At 39.8% G+C, this 7,250-nt stretch overlaps 1 protein-coding gene across 4 annotated transcripts in view; it reads right to left on the minus strand.

The window, feature by feature from the left end:
* Window positions 1–6,216, minus strand: part of dlgap4a (discs, large (Drosophila) homolog-associated protein 4a) — a 132,129-nt gene extending 125,913 nt beyond the window's left edge. For 3 of the 4 annotated variants that reach the window (XM_078169880.1, XM_078169881.1, XM_033629172.2), the window contains exon 1: window positions 5,715–6,215. The gene's annotated coding sequence lies outside the window, so the exon portion shown is untranslated. Of the gene's footprint in view, window positions 1–5,714 lie in introns of all 4 variants that reach the window. The other variant, XM_078169884.1, reaches the window with a different exon arrangement.
* Window positions 6,217–7,250: the final 1,034 nt, after the last annotated feature.

Here is a 7,250-nt window from a genome sequence, read left to right on the forward strand (position 1 = left end):
CACTGCCTCATCAGGGCTGGGTATAAGTACTCGATACCTTCAAGATATTGACTAAAATAAATCAGTACCAAGTAGTATGGAAACTTTTCCAGTCAAATGTTACCTGTATTCGATCCGTTTTATAACCAGATTCAGAAAAAAATAACTATTTGCATGGTTTTGCTTGCAGCCAAACACTGCAGGCATTCTTTGTTATTGGCCCACTACCACAGCAGCTACAACCCATACAGTCTGATGTGGTAGAACAGAGCATAGTTAATTTGACAGAGTTGGCAGTTCAGTGAGCTGAAATGCCACGGAAACATTCAAAAGTATGGCTATACTACACGCCTGTGGCATTCAGTAGCATTTTACGCATCTAAATGGTTGAAATAACATGAAGGGAAAAAAAAAAAAAAAAAAAGGTATCAAAGTACTCTGCTGGTGTCAGTAACACTTTACGCATACTTGTATTGATGTTGGTATAGCCAGTCCTAGCGCTCATACGGAAGTTAGTACTGCTATAGAGATAGTGTTGTGGCAGAAGCATAGTGTCCACCCTCTGGCCTTCCCCCAGAGTAGTTATGTTAACTCTGTCAGCACTGCTGCCATTGTTAGCGTTAGCCGACAACTCAGCCACCTCAATGTTGAAAACCGTTTGTAGGCTATCGGGCCCCTAACACTGAATTATAGGCCCTATTTATACAGAGATTGTACAATACTGCTGTAAAGAAGATCTGCAATGACGCCAGGTTTGCTTTTTTACACGGAACCAAACACTAGCACAATGCTGCCCCAGTGCGTGAGTTTAGCTAGCATGCCGACTTTCCAGAAGAAAAAGAAGCATGACCACTGATGTAATGGTAGCTGATGCTGTGTGATTACATCATCATGAGTAGATGGGAAGGTTACCAAGGAGGAAGTGGGCACACTATATTGCAATGGTTTTTTGGCTGATAGGTGGGTATAACTTAAACAGCCAGAAAAAGTGGAGGGTATCCCGCATACTTGCATATACCCTCCACTACAATACCGGGCATCTAATGTTACAGCTTCCCCATTTTACACAGACATTGTTTCAGCTCTGTTACTTACAATTATAAATTAAAAAAGCAGAATATAAAGTAGTTAAAATAGCCTAAACTTTACTGGCTGCAAAATTTAAGTAATGAACACATCACTGCATCAATAATTATAATCCCACAATATAATCTACATTATTATGAAATGAACCATTCTCCATAATCAGTACTTTTACTTTTGTTAGTTTAAGTATATTTTGATGCTAATACTTTTTATACTTTTACTTGCATAACCTTTTGGCTGCTGGAGTATTTCGACACTGTGATACCACTGCTTTTACTTAAGTGAACGACTGAATCAATGTGTTGCAGTAACACATAGGCCTAACATAGTGGTTTCCAACTGGTCCGGCCACAGGGTCCACATTTCTCTTTAGTCATCAGTTCAAGGTCCACACAGTTTAATACATTCAGCATTATACTTGCGTTTGGCCATGTTCTCTAGCGAGTTTGCTGTCTCTGTTAAGTAGCTGTCCAATTGTCACCCACTCTACAGCAGGAAACAGCACTTTAAAATAAAAGCTCAGAGCCATAAATTCACTGTACTTAAAAAAAAATTGTGTTTTTAATAAACTTCACGTGTTTCACAGTCACTTGCAGTCCATTCAGAATGGATCTACGACCCACCTTTGGACTGCAACTCACCAGTTGGGAACCACTGGCCTAAAATATTTCCCTCTGAAATGTAGTGGAATTGAAGTACAAAGTAACATAAAATTAAAGCTTTTAAAATGGACAAGATAATCTCCCCTCTAGTGTTTCCAAGTGGTATTATCGTTGGCAAAAACAACCGAATTGCTTTTGGTTTTCCTCAGAGTCTCATCTACCAACAACGCAGGACAAAAGCACAAGTTAATTCATTAATTTAGTCTATAATGGAGACATGAAAGCAGGTAGAACCAGCAAAAGACTGTCAGCCTGACTGGATCACCAGTCAGACTTCATTTTGCAGGAGATCATACCCAGTGGCCGACAGAATTAAATAGTGAAAGCGAGGCTTACAGGGAACCACTCTCAATGCTAATAGTATGGAGCTACATTAGGGTCAAATGTTTTGTACTTGAAAAAATAAAATTTGAAACTGAAAATTCATGTGTTGATCTTGAATTTTGAAAAATACAACAATGTATTCAAAATAAAAATAAGTATATGAAACGTTTTTTTCAGGTTAAATATAATTTTGATTCACTTTGGTAATTCTTTTGAATGAATAATTTATTTTCACTTTTCACTTCCATATATATTTTAACATTTGGGGTCTTATTTTTTTCAGTTGCATGTTTTATCTTTTCAGATTCAGATCTTATTTTTTTCACTTTCAAATCTTTTTTTCACTTTCAGATCTTTCTTTTTTCAGTTTCAAATCTGTTTTTTGAGTTTCAGACTTTTGACCCTGATGTGGCGTGGGGGGCATGGCATCAACTGAGAGGGGTGTGGAATCATGAGTGACAGTGCCTTCAGGGAACGTAGGAACTAAAAAAATTCTGACTCAACACTTACATACACCATATTCATGTGACTGGCAGTGTAAAAATTGATGCCAGTGACAAACTTCCATTTAGAAATCTGTTTTAGACAGTACTGAGCACCAATTGCGGTATAAGAGCGATAAATTATGCCAGATTTTGCAGATCAACAGCCACATTTTAAGTGCTGATATGTCCGATTTCCACATAGCACTGTGAACGCAGCGTAGTGTCCTTTTTGCTTGCGATGATGGCATCCAGTCGGTCGGGTCAATCTGCTGGAGCCCAAACATCCAGCACACAGGTGAGAAATGTTAACTAAGTTTTGGGAAATCATAACAAGTATTAAGGGGTCGTTTTTGTGACAACATACTTTGTCACAGCTCCATCATCACGGCCCTGTTGATGCTTCCACATCCAGACGTGTCCCCTGGATGAAACCTTTGCACTTGGGGAAAAGGAAACAATCCTAAAACACCTCCCTACTCACCAGGGGGACACGTTTACCGGGCGAGGAAGCATCAATAGGGCCGTGATGATGGAGCTGTGGACAATCACACTTTGCAGCTCTGACAAATTCGCCGCTTAAAAGACGTCACAAAAAAAGTATGTTGTCACAAAAACGACCCCTTAATGTTTGTTATGTTTTCCCAAAACTTAGTTAACATTTCTCACCTGTGTGCTGGATGTATGGGCTCCAGTACAGCAGATTGACCCCACCGACCGGACGCCATCATCGCAAGCAAAACGGACACTACGCTGCGTTCACAGTGCTATGTGGAAATCGGACATATCAGCACTTAAAATGTGGCTGTTGAACTGCAAAATCTGACATAATTTATCACTCTTATACCGCAATTGGTGCTCAGTACTGTCTAAAACAGATTTCTAAATGGAAGTTTGTCACTGGCATCAATTTTTACACTGCCAGTCACATGAATATGCTGTATATAAGTGTTGAGTCAGAATTTTTTTAGTTCCTACGTTCCCTGAAGGCACTGTCACTCATGATTCCACACCCCTCTCAGTTGATGCCACGCCCCCCACGCCACATCAGGGTCAAAAGTCTGAAACCCCAAAAAAAAGATTTGAAAGTGAAAAAATAAGATTTGAAACTGTAAAAAATAAGATCTGAATCTGAAAAGATAAAACATGCAACTGAAAAAAATAAGACCCCAAATGTTAAAATATATATGAAAGTGAAAAGTGAAAATAAATTATTCATTCAAAAGAATTACCAAAGTGAATCAAAATTATATTTAACCTGAAAAAAACATTTCATACACTTATTTTTATTTTGAATACATTGTTGTATTTTTCAAAATTCAAGATCAACACATGAATTTTCAGTTTCAAATTTTATTTTTTCAAGTACAAAACATTTGACCCTAATGTAGCTCCATATCATAGTGTCATTACTCTATAGCCAATACATTGTGCAATCAACACTTCATAATAACACCTTAAAGCAAAAATATACGGTCTATTTAAAGTTTAAGTGACATATAAGTATCTCAGAACTGTACTCAAGGACAGTACTTCAGCAAGTGAACTTCCTCCACTGGTTATTCGAAACTATGACGAGCTTTCCGAAGACACAATCCACCAACACACCCTCTTCAGAGGTTTTTCAAATGTCCATGCAGACAATTTGCATGACAGTAATCTATATGTCAACTTTATATTCAGTATGACTGTTTGCGCAGTCCTCAAGTTATTGCAGGACTCCACAGGGTGTCGGTATGAAGGACTTTTAAAGCTCAGTGCCCTTTGACGTCATACTGGTGTGTGTGATACAGTACAGCATCTTGTCTAATCACTCCCTGCAGTAGTCCTGACTAAGCCAGTTTTAAAAAAAAACACCCACCATCCTGGATCAGAGCCAGCTGGGCTTTCTTCAAACTCTCTGGTACAGTATCATCATGGCTGTTGGCTCCTTGGCAGCAGATACGACATTGACACCTTAGTGAGAGCCTACAGTCCACCACCAACAGAGCTGTTTTATATACAGGATAACCAGAGCTTTTCCAGCACTGTGTGCTGAGTTTGTGTGCCTGTATTCTCCAGCTGTTTATCACCAGAGCAAACAATCCAGCACACAGTTAAAAGCGTGAACAGGTTCGGAAAACAGGAAAAAAGGGGGGTATTTACCATTCAGCTTTCTATTGTGATGAGTAAACCCATCAGGCTGCCCGAGCACTCCTCTGCCGGCAGCAGAGGCTTGTACACTGCTACACTGACATCCTTCAGTGTGCCATCCACACATTTGTGGTTCCATTGAGCTGCGGATGAATTATTAATCAGCCTTCCACTAACAAAATGGGCTTTTAATTGTAGGGACTCCTGTTCGACAACAACTGAAACACAGGCCTCGATACAAACTGGCTATCGATCAACCCCCCCCTCCCCAGATGCAGCCTCATCCTCGGCATCGGAAGAGAGCATCCACACAGGGGGGCCTAAAACATGTTTCTCACATATTACTTACATTTAAGATACCAAAGACACTAACGTTTTCTAATGATTCAAGCAGCAAGAGTGATGAAACTTCAAAGGGAAGATGTGCAGTTAAGAGTATGCTGCTGTGGTTTTGATTTTGTACTCATCAAAAGCCAGAGGAAAAAAGCCATGCAACCAAGTACGAGTAATGATAATTTAGTGCTGATTAATTCAAAATCTGCACCGAGTTAAAAGCTAACAGAGATGTGCCTAATTGTTCTCAAAAGAGACGTGTTTCTCCCCCCTTCACAACTCTAAATACACTCGCTGTTTTCCCCCTGAAGAAATCATGAAAGCAAGGATTTCATAACTTTGTCAAACACAGATTAGACACATACATATTATCACTGGAGATTTACATATAGCCTATTCCACTTGCCTCAGTAAACTGACTTTGGCTGTCTGGAGGCAGCTCAAGTCCAGAGTCAAAATCATGGGTAAAAACCAGGCTGTTGACGTGACATTTCACAAGTCATACAGCGGCATCTTGCAGCTACAGGCACACTCATGAGTCGACAGGTGAAGAGCGACCTATTTAAAAACAGGCAAATCGTCAATTTTAACTCAAGAGGGGGGGACTGACGATGCAACAATGCAGCCTGATGATGAGCTCCGATCGAGCCGTCAGGTTTTTTGACTGAAACCCCGCAACGCCCGATGTAAATCCTGAACGTGTCAACAAGCTTACCTTTTTCATTTTATTGTGAGCAGCTGCAGATGGGTGTCGGTCACACGGGAATAGTTATCCAGCTCTTACATGTCGGCCGTAATATCACTGTCACCCGGCTGTTTATCTGTCGGGAAGGTAAACAAGACGCTCCTATAACATTGCTAGAAATATATATCTTTCTTTTTTATCCCTTGGATATATGGCACATTCTCGCCGCGGTTATTGCTCGTCGGTTGTTGCCCACAGTTGAGCCGGTCTTCTGGTAGCAGCTCACCGGTTTACAGAGGGATCCATCACGGCAGGGAAAACGCAGTTTGGAGGCTGCCGGTGATGCTGCAGCAGCAGCGTTTGGTCCGTCGAGACGCGGGATGAGAGAGGTGGGGGTGGGGGCATCCGAGGGCCCACGACAAAACACTCAGCTCTGTAAAATGAACTAGTCGGACCCGAAATCACTGTCTCGTGAGCAAACGGTGGTTGATGAATCATTATGCGCACAGAGAGGCAACATGCGCGCGTGTTTTTTTTTCCCAATTCCGTAGACTGTGACTGTGGAGTGATGCTCTTTGATGATTCAAGGGGAGACTTTAAAGGGAAAATTCATTCAAAAATACATCTAACATTTTTGTCTAATATTTCTGGATGTTAGACAATAAGGTCAGAAAACTGTCATCGATTAACCTGCTGATTAATTTATATTTTAATCCAATATCCTCCATATTCAAATTGCTTATTGTGTCCAAACAATCCTATTCAGTTCACTGTTGTATAGGCCATGACAAAAAAGTAATAATAATAACTTTATTTGTAGAGCACTTTAGGAGCTGAAAGCAGGAAGTACTTTCCAAGAAGATAAAAATACAAAAGTGATACTAATAAAACACGTTTATGCTTATTTTTTCAGAAAGGGACAGTGCACATTAATCAACATGATCACTTACATCACGTAAATTTGCCAGATTTAGCCACACAGGTTAATTTTCAGTTGCAGTCCCTGGTAGGTTGATGGTGTAAGTCAGGCCAATTGTGGCCCACAGACCAATTTTAATCAGCCCTCGGCTTGACTTTCAAAATATACCAAATGTGGCTTTTTCCACAATAATGGTTAATTGAGCAAGATCACTTTGCATTTTTACCCTTCACCTCACAATAATAGGACTATCATACAGTTTGTAGACAGGCATCAAGTAGTAATAGTTCATTGAAGTTAAAAATGGTTGCATGGTCTCACTTTTTTTTTTTTTAAACCCATTTGATGCAAGAATCAGTTGGCCCCCAGGTATTTTCACGTTGTTTTATCTGGCCCCCATTCAAAAAAGTCTGGACACCCCTGGTGTAAATATATTTAAGAAAAAGACAAAATAACATACAAAAGCACAGAAAGACATGAGCACAGATAAAAACACAGATAAAAACACAATGGAGCCATGGAGAATTTTATATACAATTTGAGCATATGTTCCCAATTTAAAAAATCATATTTAGTTAAAACTTTACAATGATGATATGTTTGTGACTGTTTATCCAATGTTTCAGTCTTTCTACTGGTTTTAGTGT

This window comes from Epinephelus lanceolatus, chromosome 8 (assembly GCF_041903045.1).
Source record: "Epinephelus lanceolatus isolate andai-2023 chromosome 8, ASM4190304v1, whole genome shotgun sequence".
NCBI lineage: Eukaryota > Metazoa > Chordata > Actinopteri > Perciformes > Serranidae > Epinephelus > Epinephelus lanceolatus.